The sequence below is a fragment of the Balaenoptera musculus genome, chromosome 17 (assembly GCF_009873245.2).
Source record: "Balaenoptera musculus isolate JJ_BM4_2016_0621 chromosome 17, mBalMus1.pri.v3, whole genome shotgun sequence".
NCBI lineage: Eukaryota > Metazoa > Chordata > Mammalia > Artiodactyla > Balaenopteridae > Balaenoptera > Balaenoptera musculus.
In genome coordinates this window covers 43,023,967-43,034,058 of record NC_045801.1, presented here as the reverse complement: position 1 = coordinate 43,034,058, position 10,092 = coordinate 43,023,967, and the positions used below count along the sequence as shown (strand labels likewise).

The 10,092-nt window shown below is 36.2% G+C and overlaps 1 pseudogene; it reads right to left on the bottom strand.

Annotated features, from left to right (window-relative positions):
* Nucleotides 1-3,911: 3,911 nt before the first annotated feature.
* On the bottom strand, nt 3,912-4,618 carry LOC118883276 (annotated as a pseudogene).
* Nucleotides 4,619-10,092: the final 5,474 nt, after the last annotated feature.

Genomic DNA, 10,092 nt, shown 5'->3' with positions numbered 1-10,092 from the left:
GTTCAATCCCTGGTCAGGAAACTAAGATCCCACAAGCCCCACAGCGCAGCCAAAAAAATGAAAAATTTAAAAAATAATAAATAAAGTCTATGAGGGAAATTAAAAAAAAAAGAAAAAGAAATCGTGTAGGAGGTAGTTAACATGCGAACAAGTAGATATCTTTTGAACTTAGCCATGGAATAAGGCATGAATATAGCCCCAAAATTAAAATACGGTTTTAGACAATCATAGTCTAAACAAAATAATTTCCCCCGCTTTATTATCCTATGCTTCTACTTTGTATTAATTTAAAGAGAAACTTTCAACTTTGCATTGTAGAACAATTATGAGGACAATGGGTGCTTTCTTTGCCTCTTCCCTGGAGGCAAAGGCATAAAGGCATAGCTTTAAAAAGCCTATTTAATTTGTTTGTTAGTTGGGGGAATGGGTGTTATTTAATCTAGTTTTGGGAATGCTAGATAATATCTATGTTCCATTGCTTGTACATGATGCTGTCCAATTAATTCCTCCCAAGGACTTTTATACAAGACTCTTCAGCCCAAAACTTCTGGCTTGAAACTTTTCAAGGTCTTTGGGGTGACCATTAGAGAAGAACACGCTTAAGAAACTATCATCTTCTTTTATTCTTTCATCCTGGTAGGAAGCTGTGCTCTTCTCAAAGGTTAATGAGGTTGCAGAACCTCAGGGAGTGTGGCCAGGACACCCATTTCAATTGCTCTCACGTGCTTTTCTTGTTTAATTTTTGGAAGCACAGTCTGGAGCCTGTGTTCCGAGCTGCCTGCCGCTCAGCCCACGAGGGCTTCCTTCAGAAGCTGGTTGGACCCAGAAACAGTCAGACGCCTGTGGAATCTTTAAACACTTTTCTGACAGAAGGTTTGGCCATTTCTTCTCCCGGTGCTCATTTTAAAGTTAAGCACATGAACACACATTTTTTGAATCCCAAAGAAGACTTTTAATTGATTCCCTGAATATTTTAAGGTCTATTAATTCCATTGATGTTGCAAATACTGCAATTCATTCCAGCTGCTGTTCTAATCACATTCATTAACAGGCTTATTTTTACCTACCAGCTAATATTTTACATTGCATCAATAAATCTTCAGCTTTCTAGCCAAATTGTGTACAAAACATAATGAATTGCACAACCTCCTGATTGTACCACAGGGGTTGGGTTAGCCAGCATCCCTCCTTCTGAGGAGGGCTAATCAGGCATGAAGATAAAGGTGATAGACTAAAGAATGCATATACTACTCATTTGTGACATTACAAATGTAACATGGGATTATTTCAAGTACAGGTTTTTCTTGCATAGTCTATTCATTTAATTTGTATTTTATATTATAAAAAGTGTAAAAGGAACATAACTGGTCACTCAGATATAGGTGAAAGATCTTATGGTAGGTTAAAATAACTCATATACCAATGTTCTCTATGAGACACAATTTTTTTTTTCAGTAATGATGTTTAGTTTGGATGTATCCATTTATGGTAACTTTCTCCATTCTTGTGGACTGGCATTAGGCATTTCTGAAAAAAATGGCCCAGAATTAGGTGTGTGACATGTGTCAGTAAAACATAGAACAAGTAAATAATCCACATGGTAAACCAACTGAGTATCTTGGGATCATTTGCTGACGCTATGTGCACTGAAAGAAGAGGAAGCAGAAAAGCTCATCGACAGAGTTCAGAGCTAGATCTCTCCAGATGATTGGTAAATATTCTGTCATTAAATGACAATTCAGAGAAATGTAGAATTACAAGCAAGAGACCACATGGACGTGACTCCTAGCTTTGTTGCATACAAGCTGTGAGCTTGGGTAAGTTAATTAACCTGTGTGAAATCTATATTCTTCTTATACACTATGAAATAAAATCCTGCACATAAGGAACTTAAAACAGTGCCTGGTGTATAATAAGCCCTCTAAAAATGTAAGCTAAAAAAAGTTGTATTTTGCATTCAACTACCATTGTTTCTCTTAAATTGGGTTTTATATCATAATAAAAGCCAAAAATCCTTCTACCAAAGCCCTAGTTAAATCACTTGACTCCCACCTTGTTACCGCTTCATAAAAACCTCACTACCCTTCTGATATCATCACTTCTACTCTCACACTCATTTAACTCCAGCCATCCCGGCCTCCTAGCTGATATTGGAAGATGTCAGGTACAGTTCTACTTCAGAGCCTTTCTATTTACAAATAGAAAATACTGTGTCTACAAATACTCTTCTATAGATTTCTTCCTAGATTTCTTAACTCCTGTAGATCTTTGCTCAAACCTCAAGGTCTTCACTGATCACCCTCATTTAAAATTTCAACCATGCTTCCCAACATTTCATATCATCCTTCCCTGCTTTGTTTTTCTCTGAAGTATTTATCATCATCTGATATACTATATGTTTTGTTATTTATTTTTATTTTTTACTTATTTTGCTATTTTCCAATAGCAATATAAGTTCTGTAAAGATAGGATTTTTTCTGTTTTTGAAAGTAAAGTAAGAAGAAAATAGTAAACATGAAACACAGAAAGTCAGAGAAGCAGTGCTTATAGAATTGAGATACAAGGCAAAAAATAGCACAAAAGTTGAGAGGGTAGTAAATGGAGTTAAAGTATTTCAAGATCATTATAATGTCAAGAAAATGGCTAAAAGAATCAAGCAATATTAGTTTTTGATAATTTAAAGATGCACCTTGTATTCTTCAGGATAACCACGAAAGAATAGTAATTGTATGGCTACCAAGCTGATGTTGATTGGGGGGAGGAGGGCAAAGATAGGATATTAAGAAAAATCTACAAAAAAAAACAAGGCAAGAAAGAAGGAAAACAGCATAAAGAATGTTAGGTTAATTGGAGATGAATATAAAATAGGAGATTTAAACCCAAAATATCAGTAATTATATGCTCCTATTAAAAGACAAAAGTGGTCATATTGAACTTGTAAAATTTACTATTTGCTGATTATAAATAATACATCTCAAAATAAGGAACAAAAAGTTGAAAATTAAAGGGTGGAAAAGATACAACTTGCAATCTTTTTTATTTTAATTGTTTATCTTTATTACTGTTGCACCATTTATACAATTACATATAATTTCAGTGCATCTGTTGTACATTTTTTTTTTGTTTTCTGTTTTTTTTTTCCATTTTCTAATGAGTGGTGTGTTGGAGTTTCTGACACAGGATGGAAGAGAAAACTGGAACTGCAATGAATGCAGACTTTTTTTTTTTCATTTGCACTGACCAGTAAACAGAACTACAGGTACACCCAACCATGGACATACATTAACTGGTCATGAGAAATCTAAGGAGGCTAAGTAGGATGAAAGAATGTTTGTTACTCCCAAAAAGACCTGGGAAGGAAGAATGGAGTATTGGCATCAAGACACATGTGAACAGGTTAAGCAGGCTGTCTGAAAGTTGGCATTCATCCACAACATTAAAAAAATTTCAAAATAAGAAAGGCTATAAATGAAAAAGAAAACAGAAAATGTTGCCTTCATAAACATCCGATTGCCTCAGCACAGGCCCTGCGGGCAGAATCAAACGCATCACTCCCAACTCCACTTGCAGAAGGCAAGATGTTCGGATCTTAGTGGTGGAGTGCATGCAACAGCAGTTCAGGTACAAAAGATGTACTGTACTTTCAGACATTGATCTTTAAAATCCAGGACTGATTGGTAGAGTTGACTGAAAGTATATTAGGTATTCACCCACAAAAATACTATTTGGATTCTCCCAACACCCTACCTCCCTTGATGGGACCACATGCTTGTTCTTGGGCAATACATACCATTACTTCCAATTTGAAACAAGTTAGTATAGGAGAGAGACAGAGAGACAGAAAGACAGAGAAAGAGACAGAGAGACAGGTTGTTGTTAAGCGGTATTCTTCATTCCATTGGTTGTCCTTCTTACTCTTTCACTGCTAAGGTTTGATCGGAATTAGCTGCCGGGGTCTCGGCAGGTTTGACCTCGTCTGTGGGGGCTGCAGGGGCTTGGCCTTGGGCATGGAACTGGGTGCTTCCGTGGCTGCCAGTGTCTACATGGAGGATGGGGCAGCCTCAGTGTTGCTGGGTTTTGAGTCTGAAGATGGGGCCTGTCACTTTTCGTCTCCTGCGCGGCAGGAGCTGCAGGAGCCTAAGGCTTTGTAGGTTCCTCTCCATTCTTGCTCTTGTCATCCTTGGTGGGGGCCAAGGACTCCGCAGCCCAGGTCTCCGAAGCTTTGGGGGCGTTGCCACCTGCAGCTGGCCGGAGGCAGCCGCCGGCTCCTGCTCAGCATCGTTTGGGGGCTCCGGCTTCTGCTCAGCTCCCTCCGTCTGCTCTGGCTCTGCCTTCAGAGTGTCTTCCTTGGCCGCCTCTTTGTCTTTCTCACCTTCCTTGTCTTCAGGTTTGTTGGCAGAATCCTAGGCCTCCTTCTCCAGCTTCTCCTCCTTGTCCTCCTTCACCTCTGGGGTCTCTGCAGCACCCTGGGTCTCATTGTCCTTCAGGGTTTCCTCCTCTTCTGTCCCAGCTCCTTTGGCCTTCTTGTCTTTGTCCTTGGTCCTCTCATCATTCACATTGTACCCCTTCTTCTTGCTCAACTTGCCTCCCATCTTGGAGTTCGGGTCTGGGTGCCTGTGCTGCCCTGGGTTGCTGGCAGAGGCTCTCTCCCTGGCTCTATGGTGGAGACTGGAGCTAGGAGTGAGTTGGAGTGCTGCCACAGCCGTGGTCACCACTGACACTACTGCCGCCCACAACTTGCAATCTTAATGATTGTTTAATACAAAAAAAGCTAATTAAACTATACTAGTATCAAAATAGATAAACACATAACTAGAGACAAAGAGGTAAACATAAGAAAGGGTTGGGCTTCCCTGGTGGCGCAGTGGTTGAGAATCTGCCTGCTAATGCAGGGGGCATGGGTTCAAGCCCTGGTCTGGGAAGATCCCACATGCCGCAGAGCAACTAGGCCCGTGAGCCACAACTACTGAGCCTGCGCGTCTGGAGCCTGTGCTCCGCAACAAGAGAGGCCGCGACAGTGAGAGGCCCATGCACCGTGATGAAGAGTGGCCCCCGCTTGCCGCAAATAGAGAAAGCCTTAGCACAGAAACAAAGACCCAACATAGCAATCAATCAATCAATAAATCTTTAAAAAAAAAAAAAAAAAGAAAGGGTCAACCATTTTAATCCTTTCTTAATTTGTGTTTACCTAATATCACAATCTCAAAATATAGAAATAAAATATAAAACTACAAGGAGAAGTAGAAAAGCCAATAATCATAGTGGAAAACACAATCACAATTTTCTCAGTAAATGATAGAAGTAGAGAAAAGATCAGTAAACATTTGAAGATCTGAACAGCATGATTAATAGACTTAATAGACTTTAATTAATAGACTTAAACTAATTGACTTGTAGAAAACAGTACCCAACAACTGCAGAATACCCATTCTTTTCACACACACACTATGCATTGTTAAAAATTGACCATATGTTAAGTCATCAAGGAAACTCAACACATTTCAAAGGATTTTAATGATCAAAATATGTTCTATAACTACAATTCTATTAAACTTAAAATCACTAACAAAAAACCCTAGAAAATCTCCATATATATATATATATGAATTAATAAGTATACTTATTATTTGACTAACTTATGATAACCAAAATATTGTGGAATGCAGCTAGGCCCATTCTCAGAAGGAAATGCAGGGTATTCATTACAAAAGAAGAAAAGATGAAATCAAAAAGCTAAACATCTGTCTCATGAAGTTAGCAATAGAACAGTGAAACAAACCTAAATAAAAGAAAAGAAACTGAAAGATAAGAATAGAAACTGATATAATAGAAAACATACATAAAATAGACAGGATTGACAAGACCGAAAGTTGTTTCATTATAAGAAGCAATACATTTGAGAAACCTCTCCAAGACACAGATCAAGAAAAAAAGAGAAAAGCCACAAATAATCAATTTAAGCTAGAAATGGAGAACATCAGAAGATATTTTTTTAAAATGACAAGATAATATTGTGAAAAAGATCTTAAGAAGATATTGTTGAAACTATAACAAAATGCTCACCAGTCCTTTTCAAAGTTGTACTGGCAATCCTTGTTACTGTAATAAGACAAGAAAATTAAATGAAAGGTACATAGATTGGGAAGAAAGACATAAAACTGTCTTCGTTCACAAATTACATGATTGTCTATGTAGAAAATCTCAAAGAATCAAAAAAAAAAAAAACTTCTGCAACTAATAAGCAATTACAGCAAGGTTGCAGGATACAACATTAATATACAAAAGTCAATTGCTTTCCTATAAACCAACAATGAACAAGTGGAATTTAAAATTAAAAACACAATATCCTTTACATCAGCACCCTCAAAAATGAAATACTTAGGTATAAATGTAACAAAATATGTTCAAGCTTTATACAAGGAAAACTACAAAACTCTAATGAACAAAATCAAAGAACCAAAGTAAATGGAGAGATATTCCATGTTCATTGATAGGAGGACTCAATGGTATCAAAACGTTAGTTCTTCACAACTTAATCTACAGATTCAAGGCAATCTCATTCAAAATTCCAGCAAGTTATTTTATGGTTATTGACAAACTGATTCTAAAGTTTATGGGAAGAGGCAAAATACCCAGAATAACCAACATGATATTGAAGAACAAAGTTGGAAGACTGATGCTACCCAACCTCAAGACATTATAAAGCTATAGTAATGAAGACAGTGAGGTACTGACAAAAATAATACACAAATAGATCAATGGAACAGAATAGAGAGCCCAGAAATAGACCCCCATAAATATAGTCAACTGATCTTTTACTAAGGAGAAAAGATAATACAATGGAGCAAAGATAATCTGTTCAAGAAATAAATAGTGCTGGAACAACCAGAGATTCACATGCAAAAAAACAAACAAAGAAAAAAAGAATTTAGACACAGACCTCTCTTTCCAAAACTTAACTCTAAATGTATCATAGGTCAAAATGTAAAATGCAAACTATGAAACTCCTCGAAAATAGCATAAGAGAAAACCTAGATGACTTTGACTAGGGTGATGCCTTTTTTGATATAACACCAAATGCATGATCCATGAAAGAAATAGTTGACATGCTAGGCTTTATTAAAATTAAAAACTTCTTCTCTGCAAAAGACAATTCAAAAGAATTGGAAGACAAGCCAAAGATTGGGAGAAAATATTTGCAAAAAATAGAACTGACAAAGGATGGTTGACCAAATATTTTGTTAATGAAAATATACAAAGAACTCTTAAAACTCAACAATAAGAAAACAACCAGGTTAAAAAATGGGCCAAAGACCTTAACAAACACCTCACCAAAGAAGACATGTAGATGGCAAATAAATATATGAAAAGATGTTCCATATCATATGCCATCAGGGAAATGCAAATTAAGACAAAAATGAGATACTACTACAAATCTTTTGAATGGCCCAAATCTGAAACACTGACAACACCAAACGCTGGCAAGGATTTGGAGCAAGAGGAACACACATTTGTTGCTTGTAGGAACACAAAGTCATACAGCCACTTTGGAAGACAGTTTAGCAGTTTCTTACAAAAGTAAACATACTCTTACCACACAGTCCAGCAGGCATGCTCCTTGGTATTTACCCAATGGAGTGGAAAACTTATGTCCTCCCAAAAAAACCTACACATGGATGTTTATAGCAGCTTTATTCATAATTGTCAAAACTTGGAAGCAACCAAGATGTCCTTTGGTAGGTGAATGGATAAACTGTGGTGCATCCAGACAGTGGAATATTATTCAGTGCTGAAAAGAAATGAGCTGTTAAGCCATGCAAAGAAATGAGGAAAACTTAAATTCATATTACTAAATGAAAGAGGCAAATCTGAAAATACTACATACCGTATGATTCCAACTATATGACATTCTGGAAAAGGTAAAACTGTAGAGACTATAAAAAGATCAGTGGTTGCCAGGGGGTGAAGGTTGGGGAAGGAATGATAGGAAGAGTACAGCGTATTTTTAGGACAGTGGAAATACTCTCTATGATACTATAACAATGAATATATATCATTATACATTTGTCCAAACCCATACAGAGTATACAAAAAGTGAACCCTAAGGTAAACTATAAACTTGGATGATTATGATGCATCAATGTAGGTTTATCCTTGGTAATAAATGTACCATTCTGGTGAGTGATAATGGAAAAGACTATGCATGTGTGGAGGCAGGGGGTATATGAAAAATATCTATACCTTCCTCTACATTTTGTTATGAAACTAAAAATGCTCTAAAAAATAAATTATTTAAATATATATAGTGAAATGCACAAATCCTAAAAAAAAAAATCGAAGAAATAGGAAAGTAAGAATAGTCCTATAATTATTAAATTTGTTAAATCAGTAAATAAAAATCTTCCTACCAAGAAAACTCCAGATCCAAGTTTTATTGGTGAAGAAATAACTACAAATCTATACAAGCCCCTTAGAGAATATAAAAATAGTTCATTTTTATGAGACTAGCATGATCTTGATGCCAAAACCTGATAAAACCATTATAAGAATGGAGATTGGTCCATAATTGGTCCATAATTGGTCCATAATTAACCAATCTCATTCATGAGATTGGACCAATCTCATTCATGAGCATAGGATTCCAGTAATACAAGACTCAGTATTACAAATATATTGGTTCTCCATTAGATTTTCTATAGAGTCAAAGAAATCATATTTAAAACCCCAACATTTTTTTCTGAGGAAACTGACAATCCATTTCTAAAATTATATGGAAATGCAAGTAGCTAAGAATATGCAAGCTCTCTTCAAGTTAAACAAGATGAAAGAAGTTGCTCCACAAGATAGCAAGATTTATTATAAAGCTACTATAATTAAGAAATATGATATTGGTGACAATTTGACAAATAGACCAATGGAATAAAAAAGAAAGTCCAGAAATAGATCCATAAATATACAGTCATTTGATTTATGACAACATAACAATGCAATCAGAGGTAAAAGGATAGCCTTTTAAGTAAACGGTGCTGAGTCAGTTGGATATCCTTGTGGGAAAAAGGAAACTTGTCTCCTACCTCCTGCCAAGCAAAATATCAATTCCCAGAAGATAAAGGCAAACAGTAACACTTAAGGATATAAGAGAATATCTTCATTACATTGAATTAAGGAAATATTTTTTAAGCAACACACATGCCACAAAGAAAGAAAAATTACCATAAAGGGAAAGTCTTTGAATTGGACTACACTAAAACTAGGAACATTTTTCATCAAAAGATAACATTAAGAAAGTGAAAAGGCAAACCATAGATGGGAAGAAAATGTTTGTTTTATATCCATAAAACCAACAACAGGCAAGAATATATAAAATAATCTGAGAGCTCTTACTGTCCAAAAGAAAAATGGGCAAGAGACTATAACAGGCACTTCATAAAGAGAATATCTATGTAAGGAAACATACTCAACTTCGTTAGTAATCGGGAAAATATGAGTTAAAACCCCAATGATATGCCACTATGCAATTACCAGAATGTTTAAAAGAAAGAATGATGTTATGGAGTATTTGCAAGAATGTAGAGCAATGGGAATTCTTATACATGCTGTTATGAATATAAATTTGGAAAACAGTTTCTCATTATATGCTAAAGTTGAACTTAAACAGAGCCCATCATCCAACAACCCCATTCCCAGATCATATACCCAGTAGTAGTGTATGCATAGCAGCACTATTCAAATTAGCCAAATTTGAAAAGAACCCAAAGTTCACCAACAGAATGGATAAATAATTTGTGGTGCATTCATTCAATGGAATAATACACACCAATAAAATTTACCTATGTACAGTTACATGAAACAACATGGACAACCCTCACAAATATAATGAGCAGAGAAGCAAGACACAAAAATTGCACACTTTGTGTCTTAGCCTGTTTAGGTTACTATAACAGAATACTCTAGACTGAGTAGCTTAAACAAGAACCATTTGTTTCTCACAGTTCTGGAGGCCAGGAGGTCCAAGATTAAGTTGCTAGTTGCTAGCGCATTCAGAGTCTGAGGCTTCTCTTCCTGGTCCACAGATGGCTGTCTTCTCACTGT